The sequence below is a fragment of the Cetorhinus maximus genome, chromosome 19, assembly GCF_964194155.1.
Source record: "Cetorhinus maximus chromosome 19, sCetMax3.hap1.1, whole genome shotgun sequence".
Lineage (NCBI taxonomy): Eukaryota > Metazoa > Chordata > Chondrichthyes > Lamniformes > Cetorhinidae > Cetorhinus > Cetorhinus maximus.
Window position 1 is genome coordinate 82,558,780 of NC_135897.1, and position 14,585 is coordinate 82,573,364.

Consider the following 14,585-nt stretch of genomic DNA (forward strand, 5'->3'; position numbering starts at 1 on the left):
GCGCCTGCAACAGTCAGAAGCAAGCTCACTGACAATTAAGAAGGCAATTAAGCCCATTGACGGCATAATTGTCTCTGATTTCTCGTAGCCCGTCCAACCTTACGGCAGGCGGACGGGTGAATCGGCCAGGTAAGCCTTTGAATTTTTCATCAAACCTCATCCAAGAGCGTTATGAAATAAAATTAAAATAAGTACCGGTGGACAGCACTTTTTCAGCTATATTTTCTGGTGCTTAATTGTGATGCGTGGACATTTATTTTTTTTGGCAGCTTTTTAAACCTTTATTTGATCATGCTCAGGTCTGCAGCTCCCTGGGGCGGCTGTCTGCCTTCAGGGAGCTCTCTCGCAGCGCTCACCCGCACCCGCGGAAACATCATCGCCTGCCCTCTTCCCGGCCCCCACCCCAACAGCGCTGAGCTTTTCAGCGCGTGGTTCACGCCGAACGGTCGTTAATTGGCCCGCTGGCGTGAGATTGCGATCGGTCAGGGGTCCACTTCCCTACTGCTCCCAGCCCCCGCCGATCGCACGCCCCCGCCAAAGGTAAAATTCAGGCTCTGAAATGATGGTGGCGGAGTAGGCAAAGCCCCAGTTCATCCCCAAAGTACGAAGATTGCTGTTCTTACAGAACTCCATTATCCACTTTCCTTCCTGTGTAGGGGTAAAGAGAATTGAGAACAAAATGCCCAAAAGAAAACTTAAGTTAAAAAGGTTTACTTTATTTGATGTTCAGGATATCACCCATGAGGTTTGATTGTATCATCCATTAAAATAACCATGGTTTCACTGTGAATTTGCATTTACACAACATTTCTTAAGCCCTCGGGGCTTCCCAAATGTTTGCGGCCAAGAAGTACTTTTAATGCATAGTCATTTTTGTTTGCCACACAAAATGTAGCAACCAATTTGCACAAGCAGATGAATAATCAATTAAGCTGTTCTGGTGGTGTTGGTTCAAGGGTGAATGTTGTCCAACATGCTAATCCCAGTTGTGCTATAGGAAAGTACCAGGGTATCCTTTGCGCCCACCTTTACAGGTAAATGAGTCCTCAATTTAACCTCTCACCTGAAAACAGCACCTCCAACAGAGCAGAACTGCCTCAGTACTGCACTCCATTGACAGCCTTGATTAATATTCCAAAACTCCTTGAGATTATGCTGGTCTCTTTCCATGGAGACTCTGTTTTTTTATTTTATTCTTTGGTGGGATGTGGGGATTGCTGGCAAGGCCAGCATTGTTGCCCATCCCTAATTCCCCTTGAACTAAGTGACTTGCTAGGCCATTGCAGAGGGCATTTTAAAAGTCAACCACATTGCTATGGGTCTGGAATCACATGTAGGCCAGACTGGGTAAGGATGGCAGATTTCCTTCTTGAAAGGGCACTAATGAACCAGATGGGTCTTTATGACAATCAATGATAGTTTCATGGTCACCATTACTGAGTCTATCTTTCAATTCCAGATGTATTAATTGAATTTAAATCCAACCAGCTGTCATAATGGGATTTGAATCCATGTTCCCAGAGCATTTACCTGGATCTCTTGGATTATCAGTCCAGTGACATTCCCACCATGTCATCTTCTCCCATCAGGTCTCACATTTTTGGAGCATTCTTATAAGGGACAATACTTCCAATTGCCTTATTACTGGGCAAATATTGACCAGGTAGCAGAGGCTGGAGTGGGGATGCCCCATGATGGGAGCTGCTGCTCCTCAGGCTTTTAAAAATTCATTCACGGGATGTGGGCTTTGCTGGCTGGGCCAGCATTTATTGCCCATCCCTAATTGCCATTGAGAAGGTGGTGGTGAGCTGCCTTCTTGAACCGCTGCAGTCCATGTGGTGTAGGTACACCCACAGTGCTGTTAGGAAGAGAATTCCAGGATTTTGACCCAGCGACAGTGAAAGAACTGCGATATATTTCCAAGCCAGGATGGTGAGTGAGTTGAAGGGGTGGTGCTGTGTTCCCAAGCACCTGATGCCTTTGCCCTTCTAGATGGTAGTGGTCGTGGATTTGGAAGGTGCCATCTAAGGAGCCTTGGTGAATCCCTGCAGTGCATCTTGTGGCTGGTACACACTGCTGCTACTGTGAGTTGCTGGTGGAAGGAGTGAATGTTTGTGGATATGATGCCAATCAAGTGGGCTGCTTTGTCTTGGATGGTGTCAAGCTTCTTGAGTGTTGTGGGAGCTGCACTCATCCAGGCAAGTGGGGAGTATTCCATCACAGTCCTGACTTGCGTCTTGTAGATGGTGGACAGGCTTTGGGGAGTCTGGAGGTGAGTTATTCATTGCAGGATTCCTAGCCACTGACCTGAACTTGTAGCAACAGTATTTATATGGCTAGTCTAGTTCAATTTCTGGTCAATGGTAACTCCCAGGATGTTGATAGTAAGGGATTCTATGATGGTAATGCCATTGAACATCAAGGGGCTATAGTTAGATTCTCTCTTGTTGGAGATGGTCATTGCCTGGCACTTGTGTGGCGCGAATGTTACTTGCCACTTGTCAGGCCAAGCCTGGGTATTGCCCAGGTCTTGCTGCATTTGGACATGGACTGCTTCAGTATCTGAGGAGTCGCCAATGGTGCTGAACATTGTGCAATCATCAGCGAACATCCCCATTTCTGACCTTATGGTGGAAGGAAGGTCATTGATGAAGAGCTGAAGGTAGTTGGGCCGAGGACACTACCCTGAGGAACTCCTGCAGTGATGTCCTGGAGCTGAGATGACTGACCTCCAACAACCACAACCATCTTCCTTCGTGCTAGGTGTGACTCCAACCAGCGGGGAGTTTTCCCCCTGATTCCCATTGACTCCAGTTTTGCTAGGGCTCCTTGATGCCACACTCGGTCAAATGCGGCCTTGATGTCAAGGGCAGTCACTCTCACCTTACTTCGGGAGTTCAGCTCTTTTGTCCATGTTTGAACCAAGGCTGTAGTGAGGTCAGGAGCTGAGTGGCCCTGGCAGAACCCAAACTGGGCATCAGTGAGCAAGTAATTGCTAAGCAAGTGCCGCTTGATAGCACTATTGATGGTCCCTTCCATTACTTTACTCATGCGATCAGTAGACTGATGGGGCGGTAGTTGGCCAGGTTGGATTTTTCCTGCTTTTTCTGTACAGGACATATCTGGGCCATTTCCCACGTAGCCGGGTAGATGCCAATGTTGTAGCTGTACTGGAACAGCTTTGCCAGGGGCGCGGCAAGTTCTTGGGCACAAGTCTTCAGTACTATTGCCGGAATATTGTCAGGGCCCATAACCTTTGCAATATCCAGTGCCTTCATTCATTTCTTGATATCATGTGTAATGAATCGAATTGACTGAAGACTGGCATCTGTGATGCTTGGGACCTCCAGAGGAGGCCAAGATGGATCATCCACTCAGCACTTCTGGCTGAAGATTGTTGCAAATGCTTCAGCCTTATCTTTTGTACTGATGAGCTAGGCTCCCCCATCACTAAGGATGGGGATATTTGTGGAGCCTCCTCCTCCAGTGAGTTGTTTAATTGTCCACCATCATTCACGCCTGGATGTGGCAGGACTGCAGAGCTTAGATCTGATTCATTGGTTGTGGGATCACTTAGCTATGTCTATCACTTGCTGCTTATGCTGTTTGGCACGTAAGTAGTCCTGTGTTATAGCTTCACCAGCTTGACACCTTATTTTTAGGTATGCCTGGTGCTGCTCCTGGCATGCCCTCCTGCACTCTTCATTGAACCAGGGTTGATCTCCTGGCTTGATGGTAATGGCAGAGTGGGGGATATGCCTGACCATGAGGCTACAGGTTGTGTTTGAGTACAATTCTGCTGCAGCTGATGGCCCACAGCGCCTCATGGACACCCAGTCTTGATTTGCTAGATCTGTTTGAAATCTATCCCATTTAGCATGGTGGTAATGCTACACAACACGATGGAGGGTATTCTCAATGTGAAGGTGAGACTTCGTCTCCACCAGGACTGTGCAATGGTCACTCCTACCGATGCTGTCATGGACAAGTGCATTTAGCAGCAGGCAGATTGGTGAAGACGAGTCAAGTATGTTTATCTCTTCTTTTCGTTCCCTCACCACCTGCCGCAGACCCAGTCTAGCAGTTATTTCCTCAGTACTCAGCTAGCTCGGTCTATAGTGGTGCTACCAAGGCACTCTTGGTGATGGACATTGAAGTCCCCCACCCAGAGTACATTCTGCACCCTTGTCACCCTCAGTGCTTCCTCCAGGAGGTTTTCAACATAGAGGAGCATTGATTCATCAGCTGAGGGAGATTGGTACGTGGTAATCAGTAGCAGGTTCCTTTGCCCATGTTTGACCTCATGCCACGAGACTTCATGGGGTTAGGAGGCAATGTGTGGATTCCCAGGCCAACTCCCTCCCAACTGTATACCACTGCTGATTCTGTCCTGATGGTGGGACAGGACATACCTAGGGATGACGATGGTGGTATCTGGGACATTGTCTGTAAGGTATGATTACGTGAGGATGACTATGTCCGGCTGTTGAGACAGTTCTCCCAATTTTGGGGCTAGCCCCCAGATGTTAGTAAGGAGGACTTTGCAGGGTTGACAGGGCTGAGATTTCCGTTGTTGTTTCCGGTGCCTAGATGTCGATGCCGGGTGATCCATCTGGTTTCATTCCTTTTTTGCAACGGTTTGATACAACTTTGTGGCTTGCTAGGCCATTTCAGAGTTAACCACATTGCTGTGGGGTCACATGCAGGCCAGCCAATGACTGCCGATTTTCCTTCCATAAAGGACATTAGTGAACCAGATGGGTTTTTACAATAATTGACAACGGTTTGTGGTCATCATTAGACTTTTAATTCCAGACTTCTATTGAATCCAAATCCCACCATCTGCCATGGCAGGATTCAAACCCAGGTCCCCAGGGCATTACCCTGGGTCTCTGGATTACTAGCCTAGCAACAATACCACTACACCATCCCCTCCCAGGTGTAGCTACAGACATTGAGTAAATTAAGATGTACTGGCCCCAACAAAGGCATTCATGGGTGACCTGGACCCAAAAGAAAGGATATTTTTGAAGGGAACTTTGCTCAGTGCTCCAGCAATCTCACGGGCAGGTACCAATGTTTCTGTGGGATGAAAGCAAAATGCTGCAGATGCTGGAAATCTGAAATAAAAGCAAAAAAAGTGCTGGAAAAACTCAACAGGTCTGCTAACATCTGTGGGGAAAGAAACTTGTTAACGTTTTGAGTCCGTATGAACGAAGAAGAGTCATTTGGACTGAAATTGTTTCTATGGCCTTGGGCAGGCAGGCGCTAGAAATGTATCTATAATGACACTTGTCCTTACCCAGATTAACAAGGTGCACTCTAGTGCTGACCCTGTTTGGCTTTGCAGGCATGATCTTCACACAGCTGCTGAAATTGCATCCTGAGGAATTTCTGATCCCATGGAAGTGGGGCCGGAACCCACAGCCTTTCTGACTCAGAGGTTGAGAGTGCTAACAACTGAACCATCCTGGTACTGGGCAAAAGGTTGACGATCGTGGATCATTTACATCCAGCAGCGAACCCATAGATACTGGAGCACTGTATCGTCACCATCACCATCTCTTCTTGGTCTCCCTTCACTGCCTGGCCATGTTGCAGTTCTGAAATGAGAAAGGGACAAGGTAAGTTTGCGGTGAGGAGTGAGTGGAGAGTAAGAGCTCCAAGCTGACGCTATCTGCAGCCTGTTGGTCAGAATTGATTCTGGGATGAGATTGAAATGGGATGTGGTGGGAAGGAGGATCAGATGTGAGCGGCTGAATTTTCCCACGGACTTTGGGGCTCTGGCAAAGGGACCAAATGGGGTTCGCGAGCCCGCACTGGCTGACAGCGAGACTGGCTCAGGGAGATTCCATAAGGTGGCCTCCTAATTTGCCGCCTCGGCGCTTGCCGTTCAATTTACGGGCGGTGGGCAGGCTCCTGAAGCTGCCGGGCCAATCAGAAGCTGGCAACTCGGAAGCCTCGGCAGCCACAGTGGGAGAGGTGCAGCAGGTCGGAGATTGAGGGGGCACCTCAACATGGAGACGCCCTGAGAGAGGAAAGTTCAGAGTAAACATTCAAAAGGACCCTTCGGATCAGCGGGGAAAACCCTGTGGATTGCTCATTGAGGCCTCAGGTGCAGCCTTTCCTGTCCATGGCCCCTTTTGAGAATGGAGCCTCGGGCACCGGTGCCCCCCACCCCTCCAAGAAGCTGGCAACCTCCACACAGGGTGGGGGCCCTCGCAGCCAGACAAACAGCAGTGGGCTATCAAAATTGCCCTTAATTAAGGCCTTAAGTTTGGCTAATCTTCTGCCCACCCCTGTTCAGTGGGCAGGCGATGCATCCTCCTGCCACCCCCTGGGAAACTTTCCTAGGAATTGTGTCTGGGAACCATTCTGACATGGCTCCCCGCTATCGTCCCACCCCCAAGCCCATCACCATGGGGCGTGGAAAATTTGTGCCCGAGCTTTCAGCCCCGCCGATGGCCTCAGCAATGACCCTTCCCAAAACGGCCAGCACCGTCACTACCATCGAGGCTCAAGTATTCCTTTCCCACGCTGGTTAGTTCCTGCTGCCTCAGTTTCTGTGCCACCTTCTCCTGCGGGAGAGATAGACGCGTGTCATTGAATGTCGTGCAATGTATTTGGGTGATATGGCTTTCATGCCTAAATACCTGGCAGTATGTGCAACCCCTGGGGGATGTAGCTGTGAGGATTGCAACAGCGCCAAGTCTGTGGGGTTGCAGTGCAGCATATGACTGAGAGGTATAAGTCCTGATTGGTAGAAATTATTGAGGCGAGTGATGGGAGTGTTTTGATTTGAGCTAGAGATGCAGTTGGTGGGATACGGCATTTCTGACCTTGACCACTTCTGTGAGGTCATTAAACTTCTTGTGACACTAAATCCAGGTCGTCTGGTTTGGTGTCCTGGCATTAACCCATTGTGTAACTGGAAGGCCTCCTGGGAGTTAGATAGCAGATTAGCCATGATTTCTTTGAATGGCAGAACAGGCTCGAGGGGTGCAAAGGTCCACTCCCGTTCCTATGTTCCTCATTTCCTATATCTCCAGTGCAGTTCTTCCAAGTTCAACCATTCTTCTGTCTGACACATTATTCTTAGCACCCACAATGCACCTCCCCTCTAGGACGTTCAGGCTAGCTTTAAACAGTGCAGGCTAGCTGTAAGCAGTGCAGGCTAGCTTTAAGCAGTGCAGGCTAGCTGTAAGCGGTGCAGGCTAGCTTTAAACAGTGCAGGCTAGCTTTAAGCAGTGCAGGCTAGCTTTAAACGGTGCAGGCTAGCTTTAAGCGGTGCAGGCTAGCTTTAAACAGTGCAGGCTAGCTTTAAGCGGTGCAGGCTAGCTTTAAGCGGTGCAGGCTAGCTGTAAGCGGTGCAGGCTAGCTTTAAACGGTGCAGGCTAGCTTTAAGCAGTGCAGGCTAGCTTTAAACGGTGCAGGCTAGCTTTAAACGGTGCAGGCTAGCTTTAAGCGGTGCAGGCTAGCTTTAAGCGGTGCAGGCTAGCTTTAAACGGTGCAGGCTAGCTGTAAGCGGTGCAGGCTAGCTTTAAACGGTGCAGGCCAGCTTTAAGCGGTGCAGGCTAGCTTTAAACGGTGCAGGCTAGCTTTAAGCGGTGCAGGCTAGCTGTAAGCGGTGCAGGCTAGCTTTAAGCGGTGCAGGCTAGCTTTAAGCGGTGCAGGCTAGCTTTAAGCGGTGCAGGCTAGCTTTAAGCGGTGCAGGCTAGCTTTAAACGGTGCAGGCTAGCTTTAAGCGGTGCAGGCTAGCTTTAAGCGGTGCAGGCTAGCTTTAAACGGTGCAGGCTAGCTGTAAGCGGTGCAGGCTAGCTTTAAACGGTGCAGGCTAGCTTTAAGCAGTGCAGGCTAGCTTTAAACGGTGCAGGCTAGCTTTAAACGGTGCAGGCTAGCTTTAAGCGGTGCAGGCTAGCTTTAAGCGGTGCAGGCTAGCTTTAAACAGTGCAGGCTAGCTGTAAGCGGTGCAGGCTAGCTTTAAACAGTGCAGGCCAGCTTTAAGCGGTGCAGGCTAGCTTTAAACGGTGCAGGCTAGCTTTAAGCGGTGCAGGCTAGCTGTAAGCGGTGCAGGCTAGCTTTAAGCGGTGCAGGCTAGCTTTAAGCGGTGCAGGCTAGCTTTAAGTGGTGCAGGCTAGCTTTAAGCGGTGCAGGCTAGCTTTAAGCGGTGCAGGCTAGCTGTAAGCGGTGCAGGCTAGCTTTAAACGGTGCAGGCTAGCTTTAAGCTGTGCAGGCTAGCTTTAAGCGGTGCAGGCTAGCTTTAAACGGTGCAGGCTAGCTGTAAGCGGTGCAGGCTAGCTGTAAGCGGTGCAGGCTAGCTTTAAGCGGTGCAGGCTAGCTGTAAGCAGTGCAGGCTAGCTTTAAACGGTGCAGGCTAGCTTTAAGCGGTGCAGGCTAGCTTTAAGCGGTGCAGGCTAGCTGTAAGCGGTGCAGGCTAGCTTTGAGCATTGCCAACTAAGTATTGATTTTTAAGCTTCCTGGTGATGTGTACTCAATGCACACAGAAATATGTAAATGAACAGACAGCACAAAGATGCCATGCTTCTGCTGTATATCGAGCAGGCATGGGGTAACTGCTTATTGCGATCCTCACAACCCTTTTTGGGGGGGCTATCCAATTTAGTCCTGAAAGAATCCTCTACCTATGTTTTTTACCCTAAAATTAGACCTTATACGCTCATAGCTGACAAGGTCTTTACTGTCACTTATTTTACTTCAAGGTCATCCTGCTTGTATTGGAAAGCCTGTTGCTCCAAGATACAAGGAAGTTTGAGCATTAACCCTTGTCTCCCTCTGATGTCCAACATGTAACTCTCTAGGATGTTAACCTTCTGGACGATTTGAAATTAAATGACTACCCTTTGCATCTCACAGTAACAGAAATGTGCAATAGTCCCCATCAAGAGTAGTTAGCTTGGTGAATTCATTCAAAAAGGAGAACAAATGTCTTAAAGAATATGGTTGCATGTGATTGATATACTTAAAACAATATGAGGTATTTTATATATGAGGCAACACAGTAACTACACTCCTATGGAGATGTTGAGAAAGTCACTTACGCCATTTATGTTGCAATTATGGCATATGAGTCCTCTGAGTTCACAAGAAAATTGTTAAAGTCACTAAAATTTACAACGTACTGTTAAAGTGTTTATTTCAAATATCAGTGCTGATTTCGCAACTGGTCGCCTGTCCTCTGCAACAGCACTCAAAGCCAAATTGCTGATTGAAACAGAGGAATAATGGAAATACACAATGGGTCTATCCGAGATGGGGAAGATAGGGCAACATTTTGGACCTAGACCTTTCGCCAGAACAGCCAAAAGGGAATAAGCATCTAAAAGTGATGCTGTCAAAGAAAGGATGATGCTTGTGATTTCAGTTCTAATTACTGAGGTATGTAAATACAATTAAAATAGGGAACTATCATTTGGAGAGAGCGAGCAGCCTAAATAATTTCCAGTGCAGTATTAGGTCCAAGTGATAAAAGGAGAGATTTCTTCTGGTTGCTACGTGTTGGCAGCACTACAAACACAACGGAAGATCTTCCCATTCGGGAGGCCATAAATATCTTTTATAGCACCTTTATGATAGCAAATAAAGAAAATTTTCCCCACTATGTTTACAATGTTGCTGCTCAAAATCCTAAAGGGTGTAGGCAAGATAAACATCAATATGTTCAACAGCCACAGGATCTACAACAAACCAGAAACAGGAGGACAAAAGAAACGTTTAGATTTAACAATTGCAGACAGAGGGTGATGAATATATAGAATGCACTGTCAGGGGAAGCAGAAGGGGCTGATTATATTAGCAAACTCATAAATGCCTGCTGAAAATGTTGATCATAAGGCATGATGTCTTCTAGAGACTGGCCAAATGGGCCTCACTGGTATAGTCCAATCCTGCACATTCTTTTGTTTCTATGTTAACACAAAGAGACCAAAGCATAACTTCCTTTCTGCTACACTGAGTCACAATCAACTAACCAAAATAATGAAGTGAACAGCCCATTATTAGATACTTGTAACTGCATAAAATAATGAATAAAGCTCATTACCAAAACCTTCTACCAGTGAAAGTGAGTGAATTTGTCTCCATTGCGCCTCTACTGGAAAATAATTTTAAGAACGTTAGGATAAGAGTAGGCCCTTCAACTCAGAGAGCCAACTGTCACTTTATTAGCCATCTTTTAAATCCCAATTCCCCATCCTTTCTCCTTGTTCCTTAAAACCCTCACTTCTCAAATGAGTCTCTGTCTCCATTTTACGTATGCCAATTGATTCTCTATCAATTGCTTTGTGGGGCTACACACTCCATATTGCTTGTGATCATGCAGGACATGTGTGTAACCTGTTCAGCTTGCGTTTTACAATTAGCAAGTAAACTCCCACACACCCAGTGGGGAATTTAAAAGGAACACCAGTTGCAATAAAACTGGTTCATTGTCCTGCACAACCACACTGCACCGGCCCCACTCCCCCACAACCCGCCGCACCCCCCACCCCCCTCCACTCACTAACACAACAGAGGTCTGCATGAACACTTAATTTGTCCTTATGACCCCCTTCTAGAATCCCCTACTAGAGAGAAAAGTAATTCCCCAGTGCATCACTATTACCCACTTTAGACAGATTAGCTCTTAAGCATTTTATGACCAGGGAATATGACCCAGGTTTGCCTCTCCTTTCTTTGCAATGATCCAGTGATCTTCACAGCCAGCGGATCAACCCTAGGGTAGGGCGCCCAAAACTCAAACTCAACACACCAAGTAAAGTTTAACAATCATTCCTTTTAGAAATTAGGATAAGGAGCTCTGTTGCCTGTCACTTAGCCAACTTTGAATGGATGATTACTTCCTATATCTTATTCCTTGTTTATGATTTGACTGATGCGAATTAAGCATTGGTTTGTCTTAGTGTTGCTTGTCTAATTGTCCATATGCTGGTAGCCATACGAAGGAGTCACTGTATAGTCAGGTTCAATTGGAATCCTACAAATGCCTCCATTGTGTAAAACCCAATTCTACATTTCCATATATATAGATAAATCCTGTGATCATCTTCCTCATGTCCTGATTCTCATTCCCCTTGAGCAAGGCTTCATGCCATGATTGAAGCCATGTAAAATATATCCTTATATTTAAAACGGAACAACGTCCAATAGGCCTTCCAGAATTTTTTTTCCTTCTGGTTCACAAATAACTCCTTGGGCAGAATTTTACGCCTCATGGGCTGGTGCGCGGCCGACCAGATCGGGTTGTAAAATCGTGCGAGGTGACGACGGGCAAGCGTCCCGACGTCATCCTGCACGTGCGCAATCCCAAGGTCGGCGGGCACGCGCGGGTGCCAGAGCCGCACCCGCCATCAATTAAGAGGTCACTTAAGGCCATTAAAAACCCACTGATCCCAACTTTACGTTGCCCATGTGATTTCGTGCTCATTGCACGGGCAAAATGGGCAGCTGGTCAGCCCACTTTTTGCAAAACCTCACTCCAAGGGCGGGATATAAAAGGTCAGTAGCATTGCCGTTGTGAGTAGTGAGAAGTTTAGGAGATAGTTTGTTGCTGGTTGCTTATTTGAACTTGACAGCTTCATCTCAGTTCCGAGCTTCATTCTTAGCACTTCCGGGCTTCTTTTCAGGGCTCGTTGATGTCTCCAAGGCCCCCAGAGGATTTTGATCTGTGAGGTGATACACTTTGGAAGGAGTAATTTGACAAGGACGTATTCAATGAGCGGCATGACACTAGGAAGTTCTGAGGAACAAAGGGTCCTTGGCGCGTATGTCCATAGATCTCTGAAGGCAGAGGGGCACGTTAGTGGGGTGGTGAAAAAGGCTTATGGGACACTCGCCTTTATCAATCGAGACATAGATTACAAAAGTAGGGAGGTCATGTTGGAGTTGTATAGAACCTTAGTGAGGCCACAGTTGGAGTACTGTGTGCAGTTCTGGTCACCACATTATAGGAAGGGTGTGATTGCACTGGAGGGGGTGCAGGGGAGATTCGCTAGGATGTTGCCTGGGATAAAACATTTAAGTTATGAAGAGAGGTTAGATAGACTTGGGTTGTTTTCGTTGGAGCAGAGAAGACTGAGGGGCGACCTGATCGAGGTGAACAAGATTATGAGGGGCATGGACAGGGTGGATAGGGAGCAGCTGTCCCCCTTAGTGAAGGGTCAGTCACAAGGGGACACAAGTTCAAGGTGAGGGGCAGGAGGTTTAAGGGGGACGTGAGGAAAAACATTTTTACCCAGAGGGTGGTGACGGTCTGGAATGCGCTGCCTGGGAGGGTGGTGGAGGCGGGTTGCCTCACATCCTTTAAAAAGTACCTGGATGAGCACTTGGCACCTCATAACATTCAAGGCTAATGGCCAAGTGCTGGTAAATGGGATTAGGTAGGTAGGTCAGATGTTTCTCATGTGTCAGTGCAGACTAGATGGGCCGAAGAGCCTCTTCTGCACTGCGTGATTCTGTGGTTCTGTGATCGTGTGGACCCGTCCAGGTATCAGACAGCTTTCCGTAATGCTGGGAATGGGGATTGTGGTCTCCATTGGAGGCACCTCCCCTGAGGAGGAGGAGAGGGGCAAAAGGAAGAGGAGGCCAAGTGTCCCTATGCAGCTTCCAGGGGAGCGACCTGTGAGAGGAGAGGCACCGGCACAGGGGGCAAAGGGCCAGCAGGAAGTCCAAGGTGGAATGGGGCGTAGAAGATGCCACTATCCTGCTGCCAGGGTTTACAGGTGGCAATGCAGATACCTCAATATGTCTGAGGTGCAATGCCAAAGGAGGATCCGCCTCTCCAGGGAGACCGTGGCCTCCATTTGTCAGACGATTGGGCCTGAGCTCATCTCCAACTGTGTGGGTGGACACCCCATGTCAGTGGCTCTGAAGGTCATGGTGGTCCTCAACTTTTATACCTCCCGCTCTTTCCAGGGGTCAGTTGGGGATCTTTGCGGAGTGACCCAATCAGTTGTCCACAGTTGGATCAAGCTGATGACAGAAGGTCTGTCCAGGCGGATAATGATATTTATTCATTTCCATATGGACAAGGCCAGTCAGGCTGAGTTATTCAGAGGCTTTGCTGTGATTGCTGGGTTCCCCACATCCAGGGCGCAATCGACTACATACATGTGGCCATCAAGGTGCCAACGGGTCAGACTGGTGCCTTCGTCAACATGAAGGGATTCCACTCGATGAACTTCCAAATAGTTTGTGACCATAAGATGCAGATTCTGCAAGTTTGTGCAAGGTATCCTGGCAGCTCCAATGACGTTTATATCCTGAGATGCTCCCAGGTGCCGAGTCTCTTCAGTGCTCCAGCTGGACTGGATGGGTGGCTGCTGAGAGACAAGGGCTATCCGTTGAAAAGGTGGCTTATGATGCCTCTCCACCAACTGAGAACAGAGGCAGAGAAACATTATAATAGGAGTCATGCCTCCACAAGAACGGTGATAGAGAGCTGCATAGGTCTTCTGAAGATGTGTTTCAGAACACCGTTCTGAACTGGACCGTTCAGGGGGTGCACTACAATACCCCCCAGAGCGGGTGTCATTGATCGTGGTTGCATGCTGCACTCTCCACAATCTGGCACTGGCAAAGGGGGATCCACTGGAGGAAGAGGATCTTGACACAGCTCCACAGGTCATAGAAGATGAATCCAGTAGTGAGTCAGAGGAGGAGCCTGGTGAGGAGAAGGCTGAGGGTATGGAGGCAGACCTCTGTATCCTTCAGAGAGGCAGGGAGACCAGGGACACCTTCATCCAACACTCTTTCAGCTAGGCTGCCAAAGATCCACTTCCACCTCATGCCAGGGCTGCTGCCTCCATCCAGGATGTCTGAAATGACCCTTTCATTTGAACCCAAAGTCCACCCAGTCTCTGTGCAATAAAGTTTAGAGCCACTCACATCCAGCATTACATACTGGCGTACCCTGCATCAAAAAAAGAGGTGAAGCATACTCAGACAATTACGACAAAAGCAAAATTTATATAATTTTCACACTCAAAGCAAATTAACGTTACCATCTCTGGTGTTCATTTCCAGACCAGTAAACATATGAACAAAACATTACAGAACAGACGCTCACCCGGGAACAGCCCATCTTGTGCTCATGGTGCCTTAAACTTATGTTTTCGAGTGCGTGCGTCTTGGTCCCCTCCCTCACCAGCAGCAGCACTGGAGGCAGCCTGCTGCATCTGCTGTCCTGTGGCCTTGATGACCCTGGCAGTCGTCCTCTGGTCAGTGAAGCCTGTGCTGGCCCCGCCTGGGAGAGAGTGGCCAGTGCCACGGCTGGCATCACCCATTCATCGCAACCTTATCAGATGCCACGGTCACTGGGAGAGGGGTGGAGGAGCTGCTGCCGTCATCCAGAGCGCCCTGAGAGGAGCCTGTAGAGACGACAAGCAGCTTGCGCACCAATGTGAGGTCCCCCTGGACCTCCCTACTCGCCATTGATGGACGGGCACCTGGCTGGGATACTGGGTGCCTCATCCATCACCCACACTGGGACTGACCACCTGAGGTCATTGCCTGTGTGAGAGCTTTCAATTCTGAGTGCAACCCCAGGAACCTCTGATTCTGTCCCTGAA